We start from the raw sequence: 17,672 nt of genomic DNA on the forward strand, positions 1-17,672 counted from the left end.
AAATTAATAGCTAATGAGGAGGGAAAACACCAAATCATAATAAAAAAGGTCAAAAGCAGCAATTTCTATATCTGATTGTTTGAAAAACTACTCAGATTGGTGAATTTATAAATACTCTGCTATTTCTACATATAAGGACTGACCATTATTATAGGGACAAAATCCTAAAGAATGTTGAGAAATAGAAGTCTCTAAATTGGTACTAACTATGTGTGTGATATTGGGTCATTACAGCATGACAGTGCTGTTTTTCTTCATTTATTTATTTATTATTTGCAGGACCGGGGTTTGAATTCAGTGCCACCTTCTTATTAAGCAAGTGTTCTATTATTTGAGCCATACTCAGAGGTAGATGCTGCGCTTTGTTTTTGTTGTTTTCTGTTTTCTTTTTCGCCTTGAGCCTTCCTCAGCTGTGATCCTCCTACTTACCCTCTCTGGGATTACAGGCACTTGTAGCTTACTTGTTGGGATGGAGGTTTTGTTAACTTTTGCTAGGACTGGCCTGTAACTTCTATTTTCTGAATCTCTGCTTTCATAAGTAGCTGGAATTACAGGCATATACAATACCCATATCCAGCCCTTGTTTGTTTGTTTTATTAAAAGTCACTGTTATATAAATAAATTGAGCAGTTTCACAGAGTAAATCCCTTCACACTTGGTTTTGTGTCCAATGTTTACATGTGACCAAATATATATATATATATATATATACAATATTCAACCTTTGTGAACATGGCCTGAGTCTGATACAAGCAATTTATGAAGAACATAATCCCATGTTTTATGTATTTTGTATGATAACCAACTCTTTGGTTTTTGTGACTGTTACCATTTAGAAAAGTAACTCTAGCACTTTTAAGTGCCATTTTAAGCTATGAAAATTCTATTTAAAAGTACATTTAGAATAAGTTTGATGTTGGTAATATTTTACTTTTTAAACTTTGTTTTAATCCCTGAAACTTGCTTTCCTATATATAGCAATTTTATAGAAGCAAGGCATTGTATTCCTCCTTCTTAATCTATGAATTTTTGGACAGAATTTTGCATGAAAGTATACTACCATAAATAACAAACTTTAAGACTTCGGAAATGTCCTTTAAATTAGTTTTAGAAGTTAAATTAATATTTGCTAGCTTTTCATTGCTTTTATTGGAACCTGAAACATCTTTTTAAAAAGCAAACATAAATTGAAGGAGAAGTGGATGTAAGAGGTGGTTTGAAATCTGAACATCTTAATTTATTGAATACCATGATGTACCAAACATTCTTAAATAAATCTGTTGTAATTAGAAAGTGGAATAGAGTAAAATGAATCAGTTCTCATTTTCATTTTTCAGTGAATATATGTGATCCAATACTTTGTGTTCCTTTTACTATTATTTCAACAAAGCTCCAAACCATTCTTCTTTCTTTTCTCTTTACTGTAAGCATTAATAGTAATGCACCATAATGTATCTGTTATTTACTTGCAATCTGTTCTACAGACTAGGAAGATGGAATAAGCTGATTGACCAAGCATGGGTGACACTTCTATTCAGAAATGCAGGTAGAATTAGGTCAGTCCATACTCTTTTCCCAAAAGACATGTGCACTCAAGGTACATAAAGTATTTTCCCCCAAATCAAAATGCTTTTTTAAAACTAAAAAGTGGTAAAAGTGTATTCTAGGCAGAAAAAGACATATATAACTATTTTCTCCTAGTGGAAAGTTAGAATGATGGACAATACATTTTTGTTGTTGGTTATACTACTTATTTAAATAAAATTTTTACAATAATTAAAAATATTCTATTTGTACTAGAACTGTGTTGTATAGGGACTATAATTTCCTACATCAGATAGTGAGTATGTTAATTTTTTTGAACAATGTCACCACATCCTTTACTTTCCCCCATTGCCCTCTCCCATCCCTGCCCACTACAGTGAGTTTTAACTTCAAGGTGACAAGTCTGATTTTGTCAATTATTATAAGAAGTTAAAATTTCAGAACATTTACCAGCAATATGGAGAGCTATGACTATTACAGGAGTCTCTAGGGCTACTTTAGGACACAACTTAGTTCAGGTGATTGGTAGACTCTGTAGGTCACTAGATTGGAATTTTAGTGGCAAAAGGTAAACTTAGGGAAGTATTTGGAGAATATTTTCTTTGATACTCTGAGTTTGTTTAATTCAGATTAGGTGCTTTTGTTTTTGTTTTGTGTCAGTACTGGGCCAGGAATTCAGGTCCTGGAGCTCTTGCTCAGCTTTTTCTCTTAATAATAGTCAGTTTTCTTCCATTGAGCCATACCTCTAGTCAAGGTTTTTTCGCTGGTTAATTGGAAGTAGAATCTCAAGGATTTTTCTTCATAGACTGGATTTGAACCATGATCCTTAGAGCTCAGTCTCCTGAGTAGCTGGAATTACCTTTGTGAGTAGTGGAATTACCACTTGGCCAAACTAAAGGTTTTGTATTATATTAATATAGGAGGCAGTGCATAGCAGTGGCAGCTAGTGCAGTGCAGTGTGTGTGTGTGCGTGTGTGTGTGTGTGCGTGTGTGTGTGTGTGTGTGTGTGTTTTTGTGTTTGTGTGTGTAGCAATTGCTGGTGGAATATGTATGGTATCTGGAGGTCATTGTTTTAGGGAAAGTGGTTAGTTTTAATATAGATCATAATTTTAATTGATACTAAGTATTTCTCCGGGGGGTGAGCATTCAAAAGAGAATTACCAGTTGTCTGCTTTCAACTGGCATTGGCTTGTCATTGTCTATTCAGTATATAATTTTGGTATTATTAGGATAAAGTAAATGACAGTTTTAAAAGTTAATAGACTTTATATTTATAGCAATTTTCACAGTAAAACTGAACAGAATGTACAGAGTATCTATCCACACACCAGTAACTGACACCAAATTTTACTTCAAAGCATCTATGAGAATATTAAAAAATTATTTGTTTAATTAATTAATTAATTAATTAATTTATTTATTGGTGCTGGTCCTGAGGGCTGAAGTCAGGGCCTGGGAGCTCTATCTGAACTTAAGTGCTCAAGGCTAGTGCTCTACTATTTGAGCCACAGCTCCACTTCTAGTTATTTGGTGACTAACTGGAGATAAGAGTTTTATGGACTTTTTTGGGCTGGCTTTAAACAGTGATCCTTATATCTCTGCCTCCTAAGTAGCTAGGATTATAGGTATGAAACACTAGCACCCAGCTACAAAGACATATTTTGAATGCTCATTTCTAATGCTAAAAAGTTATCATTCTATGCCTTTAAACTAGAAAGGAAAAAAATGTCTGAATACTGAGAACAAAAAGTTAGGGTCTTCTAGTGGTGTTTTTCCAGCTGAATTTTGTTACTTCAGAGGTCTGCAGAAAACATGTCTTTCAGGAGAGCATTGTGGTATTGTGACAAAAATGTAGCAATAACTCGGGGTTTTAAGAATAGAGGTTCACTTTTGCCTCTGTCTTAACTGGAGGATCAAAGCGGTAGAACTGAGCAGTAGAACTGAGCGGTAGAACGTCCAACATTCTGTGATTCTGCTATTTGGCAGGTTGTCTTAAATGGGGAACTACCTCAAACTCTACAAAGGAGTAATGGAAAAGTGCTGTGAAGTAGTACCTTATCTCAGTGCAGTCACAAACCAGCTGTAAGTGCTTTCTTCCCTGTCAGTCACAAGCTTCCTTGGTATGAGAAGTAATTGATGGTCACTGAGGTTGTATAACTGATTTTTATGGGTTACTAAGTAGGAATTAGTGACAAAGAATTATACCTTTGGAAGTATTTGAGATTTTCTTTCTTTCTTTTTTTTTTTTTTTTGAGCTATGGATTGGACTTTTCTGATGTTTCCTAAAGAAAGTTTCTTGAAGTTTTCTGACTTACTTGTCTCAGGAATACTTGCTTTGTTAATAAATAACTTAAAAAAAAGGGAGCATTGACACATCATGGATCACTTTTGAGCAGATTCCTTTGTGTGTTCATCAGCAGTACACTTGCAGTTAATATCTCTGTGGCAGGAAAGAATCTGCTGTCAAAGTATTTGCTAGAAACACATAAGACACACCCCAGAGAGACAGAAATTCTGAGTTTTTTTGTTCTTTAAAAAGTAACATAATTTTAACAGAAATATATTTTCTATTAAATAATATCACAAAATTTAAGTAAGTTATATTCCTTTATATATAAGTTAATATAGTAGTATAGGAAAACAGGAAAAATATCATGCACTTTACTTCTTGGAACAGATTATTTTCCACTTAAAATTAACTTCCTTTTTTAAGTATATGAATTTGGACTAATTTTTCCCTTAACAATGTGATTTTTAGATATATTGTAAATTATTGATAATGTGAAAGCAGCCAGAGTAATGTTTCTTACCTTGGAGAACAAGATAGTCTTGAGATTTCTTCAGTGGGTCCTATTCACAGAACCCCTCTCCGAAGGCACAAGAAAACTTCTCAAGTGTGTAGGTAAGAGTTTATTTGAGTTAACCCAGTCTCTTAAGAAATAGCCCATGAGTCTGGTGTTTTCTTAAACCATTTATTTTCCAGTTTAGTGCCCAGTAGCTTGATAGTGTTAATAAATCTTCATAAAATACATGGGGGTTCCCTGTCATTAGGCCTGTTTTTGTACTCTTCTGGGAAGTGTGCAATTTCTCCTGCCTGAGAAGGTCAAAGACACATTTATACAGTTCATGGGAATATAATAGATTCATTCATTGCCTCCTACAAAGCCATCTGACTGGACTAATGCCTACTCATTTCTCCCTCTACTTACAGAGCTATAGAAATCCATGGTTCCACTATGTTCCCTTGATCTTATAAAAAATGGTCATCTTCATGAAACATCCATATTATCAGATCAACTAATGTGTATTGAAGTTTGTAGGAGTGCAAAGCAGTTACCTAGATTGTTAAAGTGAAACATACATGGAAGCATACATAACACCAATTGCGAGACTGCCAATTTGTTCGACATCAGATGCTGAGGATATTCAAGGCATGCTTCAGGGTGTTCACAATGTAACTATTAAATGTTTACTACTTAGTTTTGACTTCAGTGGTGAGGCTATTAACAGTTATTGAACACTTACTGTATACCAAGAACTTTGCATTTATTTACATCATCTAATGGTTTTAGGTCAGTCATTAAAGATGTGAGTATTGCAATGTCAGTTTTGTGGATGAAGAATAGAAGTATTGGAGACTTAGGACTTGGCCCACAGTTTCAGGGTGCTTTCATTAAGGCATGTAGGCTTAGCATAATTCCAAGCCTCTAACCTTACTGTATTATTTCAGAGACTGTGGATAGAAAAAGGAGCAAATTGTACTGTTTTTTCATTTGTCCAGATTCAATATTTCACATTCTGATGTGAAATCTGTGCTTCAGACAAATCGGCCTAATATTTCAGCATTGAACTTTTGCTCATCCTGTGCCTTTTTCCGTCCTGTTTCAGTGTATCCTATCCAAAACGTATCTGTGCTTTAGGTTCAACCTTTATCCATATGCTGCATGGATATATATTTCAGCTTAAAAAAAATATCCCAGTATCAGTAGCCTATGCTTGTTATTCTAGCTACTCAAAGGCTGAAATCTGAAGATTGCTGTTTGAAGCCAGCCTGAGCAGGAAAGTCTGTAACTCTCTTATCTACTAATAATGACAAGAAAGCTGGAAGTGGAGCTATGGCTCAAGTGGTAGAATGCTAGCCTTGAGTAACAATATTCAGGGCTGTGTCCAGGCTTTTGAGTTCAAGCTCCAGTACCACCATGCTCAGCATGTGTGCACACATGTGCACACCTACATACATACAAATTCTTTATCATTTAACATTTATTACTCATTACTTTAGCATTATGTAACTTGTGTATGTGATTGTGTATGGTTATCCAACTTGATCACCAGCTTGAAGAAAGAGCAATGTTATACATGTTGTACCTTTTTTCAGTGGTGTGCTAATACATAATAATAGGTAGTAATAGTAATACATAGAAAATTAAGTCATTTTCATTGGTATACTTTTGTCAAATATGTTAGAAGGGTGGGTTTTAAAATCCAGTTTTATAATTGGTGCATCCTAATTTTCCATCTTGCTATTTTAGAGGCCTGTTAGATAATGAATGCTAAAGTCTGTGCCTGTTACCCAATGTTATCTGTCAACTCATGAGAGAATAAACTTGTTCAAGTCTATAAGTACTTAATACTGTGTTGTTAGATATGGAGAGAACTCTTTAACACTTGTTTGCTTGGATGTGCACAAAAGAGTAAGTTGAGGAAAACAAGAATTGCATCCATGTAAAGAAGAAATTTTAAGACTGGAACATCTTTATAAGATGAGCTTTTTAAAATTTTTTTATTTTTGTTTTTTGTCAGTCCTGGGGCCTGAACTCTGGGTCTGAGTGCTATCCCTCAGCTCATCAGCACTTCAGTTCACGGTTAACGCTTTCCCACCTGAGCCACTGGGCCACTTCCAGCTTTTTCTGCTTATGTGGTGCTGATGAATTGAACTCGGCCTCATGAATGCAAGGCAAGCACTCTACCACAGAGCTACCTTCCCAGCCCCTTTTTACTTATCTATTTTTTAATTTTTTTTTCTTGTTGGTTGTGGGGCTTGAACTCTGGGCTTGGGTGTTGTCCCTGTGTTCTTCAGCTCAAAGCAAGTGCTCTACCACTTGAACCACAGCACCACTTCTGGTTTTCTGAGTGGTTTATTGGAGATAAGAGTCTCAGGACTTTCCTGGCCAGGCTGGCTTTCAACAAGGATCCTCAGATCTCAGCCTCCTAGGTAGCTAGGATTACTGGCGTAAGCCACCAGCACCTGGCTATAAGATGATCTTTTTTAAAAGTGGAGCCTGGAATATGCATTGTTGGGAAAGCAAAAGAAGTAAACAGATTTCAGGGGCCTGTGGGTACTAGAACTTTTTGAGTTTGTGATTTTTTTAAAAATCTGTTTTGACTCTTAGAAGTCATTTTCTAAGGTCATTTCTTGGATTAGAAATGTAATTTCTTTCAAAGCATAATTAAAAGTAATAATTTAAAATTTTACTTTTTCATGTTCCCCAGGGTTTTTTTTCTTCTAAGTATAAAAGGGTGAATATTCTGTTTTCAGGTTGGGGTGGCAGTGAGGAAAAAGAAAAACCTATTTCCTTTTCTAGTGCTTTGGCTATATTTGTTGTCCTTAAATCATAAATGGAGAGGCATCTGTATCATGCATTGTGTCATGGCCAGCCTTTCTTTTTTCATTTGAATATAATTGTTCCTCAGCAAATAACTGTACTCTAGAATGGCTGTTTATTGAGCTTGATTGAATTAGGGGTATGTATGAAAATGAGTTAGTTAAAGCTTAATCTATTACCCAGAGAACTGATGAAAGCATCAGAAAAGTAATCATTCATGAGGATTCAAAAAGTAATCATTCATGAGGATTCTAACTAGGCACATGGTTCCTTCGAGCCCCTTTTGCACTGACTAGATAGTAGTGACATCTGACTAGACAGTGCACATTTGGAATAGAAGGGAATTTTGTCATGATATGCCTTTGAATGCTATAGAAGACATTAATAGTAATAGTGACTCAGCCTCATTGTAAAAAATGACACCTTACCTTTTTTTAGTATAATAGAAATTTTCCAAATGTAGCATCCCAAGGAAGAACTATGCCAGAAAGCCAATTGCTTGGGGATACTTCAGTAGTTGCTTAGGCTGCATATTTACAATAGGTTTTTTAGGTGCCAAGTCAGATACCTGATTTGTGGTAAGAAGCAAATAATAGCTGGCAACATTTCTCAGGGAGAATCATGAGCTGTGCTGGGTCTCAGCTGGCCAACACTGGGGAATGCAGTGCCATGGGTGAAAAGCAGGCCTTGCTAAGGGAAAGGGAAGTGCTTAATGAGGCAATGGGAGCTAATATGGGGAGTTGGGATTTCAAGGCTTTATAGGGTGAGTGGGGATTGAGAGGAAGCCAAAGGGGGAATCTAGAGAACATGAGTCAGTGGTTCAGATGATTCTGCCTGGCTTTGGTCTGAGGGCACATGAAGGGCATCATTGTTTTCACACTTTGGGCATTTACCACATGGCCTTCTAATTTCTACCCAGCAACCCACCTTTCTCAAGTCAAACTCTTCTTGAAATACTTGTAATTTAAATACAGTACAGCTTATGCTGAAACTGCCTTTCAGAAGTTACTCATGTAGATATTTTTAATAAATAGCCAGATAAAATCTGGAGTCTCTTAAGTTCTTAAGTTTGCTTGTCAGAGAAGTCAAAGAGAATGACTCAGGCAGGCCCTTCAGCATGGGAATTGACTTCTGTGATTGCACTGGGTAGTTTCTTAAGTTTATTGTATCTTTATTTTCTTAGAAGAATTTCAGTATCTATATTGGCTACAATATAGTCAATTCCTCTCCTCCACCACTCATAGTTACCTAGTTACATCACAGTTAAGTTATTGCACAGTAAGGAAAATGAGGTGATTCTGATATACATTCCATTATAGAAATAATTCCCTAAGGACATCTAATGATTAGTAAAAATATCTTGGAGCTAGTGAAGGAACTCATGTAGGATGAAATAGCATATTTGATTTCTCAGATAGCATATGATCACTCCTTAGACTAAAGAGTAAACAGATTTTTAAACCAAAATAAGAATTAATCTTACATTGTCAAAATTAGTGGTGGGCCCTACTTTCCCAATGTTAGTTGTACAATTGTATTTATCTTTTTAATGTATAGTGATTTATTTATTTGACAGTTATTTACTGATTTTTCTACATTTACAATATTTTAGTGGTTCTCTACATACTTGCTTTTGTGAATTTCTATGAAGAAAAAGTTTGGATATGAAAGTTTTTTAAGATTTTTAAAAAATGTTTTCTAATGTTAGTCTATTTTATTAGTCTATTTTATTATAATTCTAAGTAGATATATTACTAGTTTTAGAGATTGCATGCTTCAAAAATATTGTAAAAATACAAGAATTTATAATTTAAAGGTATTCATATATTCTTTGTAGTTATCTTCAAAAATCTGTTTTTTCTTGCATACTCTTTATTTTCAGAAATCGAAGGACCAGTGAGTTATATCTTGCATAAAATATTATGAGACTATTTAATATTTTATTCTTTCATGTTATTGTTTTCATATATAGTAGTGAGCAAAAGCAGAATCATTCATTTCCAGGTAGAAATATTCAAACTATTATTAGAGGTTCTGATGTTTAACATGAAAAGCTGATTTATTTATATGATATTGGCTGATTGAGGGCAGGGAGTCCAACTTCAGCCAAGCCATTATATGACTAGTACTGTTGAATAAATCACTGATAAACTAGTGCTAATTAATTTCTACAGTGGTAATTCTACAAGGATACCTACTTTTTCTAAAAAATTATAAGAAAATATATCATAGTATGTTACAGGCAGGAACTATGTCATCATTTGTTTGAGTGTAGATTTAGTCATTTTTTTTTGGGGGGGGGTCCGGTTGTGGGGCCTGAACTCTGGGCCTGGGTGCTGTCCCTCAGCTCTTGGGCTAGCGCTCTACCACTTGAGCCACAGTGCCACTTCTGGCTTTTTTCTTTTTGCTTATGTGGTGCTGAGGAATCGAACCCAAAGCCTCATGCATGCAAGGCAAGTGTTCCACCACTGAGCCACCTTCCCAGCCCTAGTCTTATTTTTGAGGCAATAGAAAGTAGATATGTCTCAAAAAGAAACAGAAATGTACAACTTTTTATTTCTTAAAGATAATGCAATTTAGGAATATTTTTCAGTATTACTGACATTTTATCTGTATGAAAAAATTTGTATGACTTTTATTCCTATATCTTATTATTTATACTTAGAAAATAATGTTTATTTGTTATTTATTGTTAATAGTTTGTGTTCCTCATCTTGTTTCCCCATTTTTCTTATTTGTTTTATATTTACTTCATTTGTTGCCTTTCTAGTTCTTTTGGATAGGGTCTTATATTTTTGCTTTTGCCCAGGGTAGCCTCAGACCGGCCACTATTACCAATGTTAATTTATAGGGTTGAGTTGGATCAGACATTGAATTTAGTCAGGATGTCAATTCCATTCAGTATTTTCTCAGAGCATTTGCCTGTAATTCTATATTTGATTTTAGCCAAAAGGCCAAGGAATGATTACATATAAAACTTAGTCAAGGGACTCTTAATCTCAGAAATTTGCATTGGATAATTGTGGAACTTTTTGTTAAATTAATTATATGTACTTTAAGACATTTTTTTTTCTGAGCAGTGTTAGTGTTAACGTTTGATTATTTGGTTGATACTTTATTTTATTGAGGATTATTTTACAAAAAGAGAATGAGTGTCAGCTTTGTTTGAAAGACCTTCGTGGTTCCCCATTTTAACTACGTGCCTATGGTTTTTTTCACAGAATTCTGCTGCATCACAAGAGCTGGAAGTTCTGATGTTCCATTGAAATCACAATGGAAAGTCTTGACTTGACTGGTAAGAGTTGTTATGAAGGTGCATCTTACTTATTGACCTGGAAGTGGAGAGCTGTCAGAGCTAGTCTCAGCCATTTCCCAGCTGATGGACTCCCTTTCCATATTGACCGGGAAGTGTGACACTTGTACTTTTTTATTCTGTCAGTTTTATTATTTTTTAAAAAGTTACATTTTGATCTTCATCATCAAGTAAGTTAAATCTTATAATATCATAATTTTTTTAGTATTTGTTTCTTCACACTAGTGTATTATTAGAGAAAGTCAGTTTATTAAAGGCTTGTATATTTAGAGGTTAAATACCTAAAAATTGGTTTTCACCAGAACTGGTTAACTTTGGTTGAAAAATTAATCAGTATTAAAATATTGGGGAATTTTTCTTACCCACTAAAAATACTAGATATGTATATCATGAAGCCACTTAAAAGTGGGAAAACTTTGTAAACGACATATGTACAACAAATTATCAGAGTCTGAAACTTACATCCTTTTTTACAAATTATTTTCAAAGCTGTTGATCTAGGAAGAGTTCTTTATCTGTTTTGAAAGGTTAGTTTTAGTAATGGTTACTCAGATGCATTGGGTTTTCCCAATCTAGGAATAAAAGGTGTTTTAGTTTGCTGCTTTGTGCATACTGATGTATGGTGAATAGTGATTTATAAGACTGAAATATTTGGTGTGAATTAAGATAATATTTTTTATTGTAGTTATTAGCTTTCCAGTTGAAAATGAACTTGAAGTCCTTCTGTTTTAAAGTATTCTTACTTGTTTTAATCTAATTTATGCTTTTATTTGCTTTTTTGTTTTTTTGGGTCTGGTCATGGGGCCTGAACTCTGGGCCTGGGCACTGTCCCTCAGCTCTTCAGCTCAAGGCTAGCGCTCTACCACTTGAGCCACAGCGCCACTTCCGGCTTTTTTCTTTTTGCTTATGTGGTGCTGAGGAATCGAACCCAGGGCGTCAGGCATGCAAGGCAAGCGCTTTACCACTGAGCCAACTCACCAGCCTTCTAATTTATGCTTTTAGTAAACGTGTTGCTTTTTGTCTGATGTAAGCATTAAGACCTGAAACTATTCTTCTGAATGTCATTGTCTAAGACTGTACACATAGTAAAAATACATGCAATTTGGTTGAATATAGGAACAGTATATGTTTACTTTTTTGATTGGTTGGGTGTCTTAACTTGGGGGACCTTGTGCCTTCTAGGCAGGTGCTATATACCATTTGAGCTGCTATATACCACTTGAGCTGCTATAGGATGTTTCATTTTTTGTGCTGGTGCTGGTACTGGTGCTGGTGCTTGAAGTCAGGGTCTGGGTGCTGGCCCTGAGCTTTCTTGCTAAAGTTTAGTTCCCTATCACTTGAGCCACATCTCTGTTTTCAGCTTTTGGTGGTTAATTGGAGTTGAGACTCATAGAATTTATTGCCTGTGCTGGCTTTGAACCACAGTTCTCAGATCTCAGCCTCTGGTGTCCAGCTGCTGTAGAATATTTACACATAACAAAATCTTATGTCAAAACTAGGATTTTGTCAATGGTTTTCCTGTTTGTTGTACATTTAGTGCATACTTATTAGAAATACAAATTCTGGATTTAAAAATTTCAATGAGTATCAGATATAGAGGTTTTCACTTGTAATACTAGCTACTTGGGAGATGATCAATGATCAAGGTTGTAGGCCAGTCTGGGCAAAAAGTTTGAGATCATCATCTCAAACAACAATAGTTTATTGTGGTAGTGCACATCTGTCATCCCAGCTGGAATAAGTGGAAGGATCACAGTCCCGTCTTGGCATACATATGAGACTCCCTCCCAAAATTAAAGCAGACGCTGTTGAGAGTGTGGCTGAAGGGGTAGAGCATCTGCATGACAAGTGCAAGGCTCTGAGTTCAAACTCTGATATTACTGGGTAAAAAGGAAAAGAATAACAGTGAGAATATAATTAATTTTGGTTATACTATGTATAATAGACTGTGGAATATTTAAACATTAGTACTGAAATATAATCGATGTTCTTTTTTATAATGGATGTTTTGATTGCCTTCCAAAAGGTAGCTGAGTGTAGTGAATCTTAAAATTAATTAATTAAACAAATTCAGAATACTACCACACAGACTACTACTGCCTAAAGACTTGACTAGTCATTTGGTTTATGATTTCTGAATATTGATCCAGTTACTGCAATAAAATGCATTTTGACTGAAATTCAAAGCTCTGACAAAATTTAAGATGAAAGCTTAATTGAAGATTGTTAAGACTGCATACTTCTGGTTTATATATACATATATATTTATTACATATCTATGTGTTTACCTTAGAAACAGTATTAAAAAAAGTATTCATGTATAACCAAGAGTAATTTAGGGACTAAATCCTGGAAAATGATAGTCAGCAAAAAGTTGCCAGGGTTCAGTAAATCTGGGAAACAAATTTCATAAAAGTAAGTTTAAGAAAAGTTACATTTCATTTTCCAAAGAATCCTTTATTTTAGTGGGACATCACATTAAAAGTTACCCTCATTTTTGTTCATTTGCCCAGTAAGTCTGCTGTTATTGTGCTCATCCTCTTTATTCCTGGAGCAAAACTGAAGGATATACAGATGTGGGGTAGAATCATGGCTTTTAAAACAACTGTTTGGACTTGACCTGTGTGTCAAACCTTGTATATTTCATTATATAGAAAAGGCCACTTGACCAGCCTGTGTCTTAGGCTGATTGGGGTGTAGGAAGGCTGATACAAGGGACAAGTATGCATTTTAACTACAATTCCTGCAGAATATCATCTCCAGGTTTTTTTTTGTTGTTGTTTTTGTTTTTTGTTTTTAGAAAGACAATGTACAACATATACTAAAATTCCTAGTAGTAATACAGTAAAGGAATCTGTTTAATAAATAACTTACCTAATCATGAATCCTTTTTTTTTTTGTAGTGTATAATCTGTGGCCTAATTTTAAAGCATGAAAGTTAACACAATTATGCCTGTTGAGGCATGAACTTTAGAACTTTTTCTCATCAAGTTTCTTATATATATATATATATATATATATATATATATATATGTGTGTGTGTGTATATATACATATACTAAATATACTATGTACTATATATACTATACATATACTAGTATATATGCAATAGACATATTATTAGTAGATAATTTTAAAATGAATGAAAATTATTTCATACTGGACTTTATACAGTGTACATCCAGAGTTATAAAACTGAATATATTCATATTTCTTACCTATGTGTAACAGGTTACAGAACTTTAACAGATATTATCTAATTTGATTTAAGAAGAGAATGTGGAAAGCTAGGTGCTGGTGGTTCACACCTGCAATCCTAGCTACTCAGGAGGCTAAGATCTGAGGATCCTTGTTCAAAGCCAGTCTGGGCAGGAAAGTCCATGAGACTCTTATTTCCAATAAATCACTCAGAAAACCGGAAGTGGTGCTGTGGCTCAAGTGGTAGAGCACTAGCCTTAAGCTGAAGAGCTGAGGGATAGTGCCTAGGTCCAGAGTTCAAGCCCCATGATCAACAAAAACCAAAACCAAAACCAAAAGCAACAAGAAGAGAACGTGGAAATGAGTACTTTGCTTTTTCTGGTAGAAATAGGGTAATACTTTTACCAGATATTATGATAGCCAAATGCTTTTGTGTATTTGTTTAATTTCAGGAATCATTCTAGCAGTAAAAAATGGAGACACTGGGCTGGAATGTGGCTCAGTGGTAAAGTGCTTGCCTAGCATGGATGAAGCCCTGGGTTTGAATCCTCAGTACCACATACACAGAAAAAGCCGAAGGGGCACTGTGGCTCCAGTGGTAGAGTGCTAGTCTTGAGCACAGACAAGCTCAGGGACAGTGTCCAGGCCCTAAATTCAAGCCTCAAGACTGGCAAAATAAAATGGGAGACACCATAGAGAGCCTAATTGTGTCTCAGAAGTTTCTGAGCTATTCCACCTTAAATCATATTCAGTGTATACTAAATTGCGTTATTATCCTGTCTTGCTGAAAGTGCTTGGTACATAGAACTCTTCAGCCAATATTGATTCAGTTAATCCACAGGTGTTAAAATAATTACTACTACACCTGTGTGGATTAAAATGATATAGGTATCTAGAAGTATAATATGTATAGTACTGTGCTTGATACAAATTTCTTTTTTTCCTTTTCCTTTTTCTTTTTGTCGGTAGTGGAGCTTGAACTCTGGGCCTGGGTGCTGTCCCTGAGTTTTTCAGCTCAAGGCTAGCTTTTTACCACTTCTACAGCGCCACTTTCCTGCTTCAGCTGACAATCCTCAGATTTCAAACTCCTGAGTAGCTAGGATGACAGCCATGATGCCTGGCTGTAGTTTCTTAAGATTGAAAGAAAGGAACATGGGTAGATAGCTTTGCTCTTTTTTTTTTTTTGTTGTTGTTGTTGTTGATTTCATAAATATTGTTAAACGTTAGAAGCCAAGGTCTTTCAGCAGAACATGGGTTTTGGATTCAGAGAAAGAAATCCTAGCTTTGACACATTTAATTGAAAGAATGTATGTGATTATTTGACCTCTGTAAATCATTGTTTTAGTATATGGAAAATGATCATTACCTTGTAAGCTTGAGAATTAAATGAGATCATTGTGTTCAGTGACAGAGAATGTTTGGCACAGGGAAGTACTCAAGAAATAGTAGTTTGAAAGCTTTAATCACAAGGAAATGGCAAATATTTAAGGTGTTTGAGAAGCTTAGCCTGAATGAACATTATACAGTATATCAAAAACATAATAAATAAGTATACTTTTTTGTGTCAACTAAGAAATAAAAATAACTGACTGGTACTCTGGTATATCTGAAAGTGGTTGTGTTTTTATACTTAATATGCACATATTCTAAGACTTTAGACATGCATAAGAACTTATGCATTCTTTTATAGTTTTTCTGAAGATTGAAAATGGCTTTTCCTTACCTCTAAAGGGATTAATCCTATAAAGATATTATCTACTCTGTGAACTAATAATGTATTTCTTACACTGAGGATTTAAAAGTCCTAACAACTGAGTGATGACAAGAGTGGATAGATGGATAAACAGAGATAGACAGATAGACCAATCTATTTATCCATTGATAATATACTCTGCATATTAATGAAATCAGCATCAAGTTGAAAAATTCTGAAATTTTCTGTAATTTAGGACACAGTAAAAGAGCAGAGATAATACTAGTAAAGTTTTCTACATCATGTATAGTAAGTTCTATTTGGTTTCAAAAGAATTCAGCATTTCTATTTCTAAGGTATTCTTCAATGAAAGCTTAATTAATTTAGACCCCCAAAAGAACATTTTTGTTGACATTGCCTTCTTTTTCCTGAGAATCAGGTACTCCATAGTAACGTGTTTTATAATTTAATGCTCTATGTTTTTTTCTGAAATGAAGATTGCATTTGCTTAATTAAAATACACATATAAAAATAATTTGGGGAAAGGGAGTGAATTGTTCTTCAATTTTCCAAGGCCCTTCTTTTTCATAAATGGAGCATTTTTGTAAACTATACAGTGCAACTGAATTACTATTAGAGTAAAACTACTACAAAAATGCAAATTATTTGTCCTTAGAAGTTGTATTAGCCTGCTCAAACTGCTGGAACAAAATGCCACTGACTGGATGGCATAATCAACATTTATCTTTTCACAGTTTGGAGGCTAGGTGGCAATGTACCAGATATCGGTTAAATTTTGTTTCTGGTCAAATTTTTCTTCCTACCTCATAAGTAATCACTTTCTCTGCTTAATTGTGTCTTCACGGAACCCTTCCCCTGTGTGTCACAGAGTTAGCAAGCTCTGGTGTCTCTTCCTCCTCTCAAAATTAAAGCTTGTTCTTTTGGGTCTCACCCACCTTTCTAATGTCATTTCCCTTTTATTATCTTTTTATTGATTCTCTCTGCGCCATTGTATTGGAGGTTGAAACTTTATCCTGTGAATTTTATCTATAACAGATTTAGGTTTTTTTGGTGTACCAAAAAATGAAAATAAAAAACATGTTTTCTATGTTGTTTAATGTAAACAGAGGCTTGATTGGTCTTCTAAGATTCTAAAAATAACTTTGGTACCTTTGAGCTGGGAGACATTTGAAGTTTCTCAATTCATATTTCTTCCACTTTGAAGTCACCGTGCAAGAAAATGAGGTTCTTACAAGTGAAGGAATCAAGTTGAACTTGCAAGCAAGGAGTTTTGTATAATGAAGGAATTACATCATTGTAAAAATTGACTTGCATGTATATTTTTATGTAAGGCTAGAATGTATTTGAAAATTAGTGTGAGGAATAAGAGAGTTTGGCGATTTTAATACATTCCTGTTTACTGGTGACTCAAGCTAACTCACATTTTTCAAGTCAGTAGCCTTTTCCTTTGTTAGTTAAGAGTGGGAACGTGACATATCCTTAAGACTTTGTAAACAGAAGCAAAAATGTGATTATATCTTAACCAGCAGAAGTCCAGGAGCCCTAAATCTGATATATTTGCCCATTTATTGTCTTGCCTCCCACCCTTCCCCTTCTTCCTCCTTTTTTTATCCCTTCCTTTCCTCCTTTCCCCTCCTTCCCCTTCTTTCCTGTATAAACAGTTAGGGTAAATAATAGTTCTAATTTCTCTAGTAATAGCCTGAATAGAATTCACTGAATGTCTGTACAGATTGCTAAGTGTATCCAGTGATAGGTAGTGAGAATTAGTGATAAGTAAATAGTGCTCTTGCTTGTTAGGGTGTAGATTCCAATAATTTTCCTTGTTTTATCTTTGGAAGATTATGATGGTGGTTGTGGTGTGGTGGTTGGTGTGTGTGTGTGTGTGTGTGTGTGTGTGTGTGTGTGTGTTGTCTCAGTTTTAATATCTGGTGATTTGGCATCTGTCTAAAGCAAAATAATAAGAAGCATTTAAAACTTAAACACTTTTTTGTGAAAAGAATTTTAAATTCATTCATAGAATTTATCATTTTTCTTCTGTGGTTGCTGACTACAGGATAAGCTCTTGAGCAGTAATCTCTTTTTGTAGATATCATTTTAAATGTCTAAAATGTGTTTTTAGCTCTTATGTTTACTTTGGATTGTAGTCTCCCCTAAAAAAAACTTTCTGAGTTTTTTCAAACTCAAAACATATATAGTGAATTTTAGCAGTGTAATTCTTCTCAACTGTAAGATCAGACTATTAATTTTGAAGCTCACAAGTAGTTAAAGGACAGTATAATTATATTCAGGTATGACT

At 34.7% G+C, this 17,672-nt stretch overlaps 1 protein-coding gene across 7 annotated transcripts in view; it reads left to right on the forward strand.

Annotated features, from left to right (window-relative positions):
• The window catches only part of Bbx (bobby sox homolog (Drosophila)), a 215,737-nt gene that overhangs the window by 80,326 nt on the left and 117,739 nt on the right, over positions 1–17,672 (forward strand). For all 7 annotated transcript variants that reach the window (XM_013028548.1, XM_013028550.1, XM_013028544.1 and 4 more), the window contains exon 3: positions 10,373–10,446. The gene's annotated coding sequence lies outside the window, so the exon portion shown is untranslated. The remainder of the gene's footprint in view (positions 1–10,372; positions 10,447–17,672) is intronic.

The sequence above is a fragment of the Dipodomys ordii genome, unplaced genomic scaffold, assembly GCF_000151885.1.
Source record: "Dipodomys ordii isolate 6190 unplaced genomic scaffold, Dord_2.0 Scaffold111, whole genome shotgun sequence".
Taxonomy (NCBI): Eukaryota; Metazoa; Chordata; class Mammalia; order Rodentia; family Heteromyidae; genus Dipodomys; species Dipodomys ordii.